Below are 1,607 nucleotides of genomic sequence, written 5' to 3' on the forward strand. Positions count from 1 at the left end.
CAGGCCGGTGGTCAGGGTGGACGGGAGGCAGAGAGGGGAGAGGGAGGCCTTCCAGTAAGTGGAGAGCCGAGGCCGTGGCCTCTCTCCCACAGGAAACCGCTGACCAGAGTCCCCGAGGCGCTCAGAGGTTGTGCGGATCCCGGGGCACCTCGGAGCTGGCTGGCGAGGTGCCCCAGGGGAAGGGGACAGCTGGGGCAGAGGCTCCGGTGGTGTGGGGGTGGGGGCGTGCAGCCTGGCCTGGCAAGGCTGTGCCCGGGGAGGAGGAGCGCCGGCTAGGGAAGGACATTCAGCATCTCGAAGCACTTGACGTTGAGATCGGTTTCCAAGAACCCCAAACGGCGTCTCCTGGAGCCCCAACAGCGTCTCCGTTGACACCCTCTGGAAGGAGCCCTGTGGGGAGAGCATGAAACCCCCAGACGGGGTGGCGGGGTCTCCGGGCCCGCTCCTCCCAGCCGTCACACCGGCAGGGAGGGGACCTGCTTGCCCACCTCTCGGGACACGCCAAAGGGCGCATCTCGGGGGCCACGTCACATCGTGCGGCCTGGTTGGCACGTTTACCCAGCAGATGGCTCGTCACAGGCGCGTGGGTCGCAGTCACGCCGGGGCTCAGGAAGTCTCCTGAGTGCACAGAGCAGGCAGAAAGCCTTTCACCTGGGAATTTAAGAGCCTGTGTGATTTGGTTTTATCTGCAGGGCGTTTTTCTCCGTGTGACTTAACATGTGGATGGCTCTCCCGGAGGGAAGGGTGAGATCTAAGAATGAGGGGGACTGCACCCCTACACAGGAGCCCGACGCCTGTGCCCGGGACTCGCCCACCTGCCTCGGGCTTGGCTTCCTGGTGGCCTTGGCCTGGGGCCCGGTGCCCTCCTGAAGGGGTGCACTGCCCTCTGCTGTGTCTCGTCCCTTCCAGAGGGGCTGCAGGGCGAGAAGCTGGCCACTCAGCCTTGTCATGGGAGCCCCCCACGCGGCCCGGAGCTGGGTGCGTTTTTTTTTTTTTTTTAATGTTTTTTCATTTTTGAGAGAGAGAGAGAGAGAGAGAGAGCACGTGCACAGGGGAGGGGCAGAGAGAGAGGGAGACACAGAATCCGAAGCAGGCTCCAGGCTCCGAGCGGTCAGCACAGAGCCCGATGTGGGGCTCGAACCCGCGAATGGTGAGATGATGACCCGAGCCAGAGTCGGATGTTTTACGGAGCCACCCAGGCGCCCTTAAGTCCGTGTGTTTTCTTATTACCGATTCCTCCTCTCCCTCCTGGCTTCTTCCCTCTGGGGCTTCAGCTGCCTCTGGTCAGCAGCTGTCCTCCCGCACCATCCCTCAGGCCAATGGCACAAACCATCCCTCGTTATGATCCCCCCCACCCTTCTCTGGAGGCCGGGAGCCAGTCTCCCTCCGGCGCCCTCTCTGGCCCGGCCCTCCCCCTCCCCGCTCCCGCTCCTTCCAAGAATGTGCCATTTCACAGAAAGCCCCGTTTTCACAGCCATGGTTATTTTCATGCGTTTCCCCAGTTCTAGCATCACGGGGGAATGTCTGACATCATCTCCGCAAGTGAATCCAATGTTCACCAGGGGGGGGGGGGGGGGGGGGGGGGGGGGGGGGGGGGGGGGGGGGGG

The sequence above is a fragment of the Herpailurus yagouaroundi genome, unplaced genomic scaffold, assembly GCF_014898765.1.
Source record: "Herpailurus yagouaroundi ecotype Mexico unplaced genomic scaffold, PumYag 253, whole genome shotgun sequence".
NCBI classification, from domain to species: Eukaryota; Metazoa; Chordata; class Mammalia; order Carnivora; family Felidae; genus Herpailurus; species Herpailurus yagouaroundi.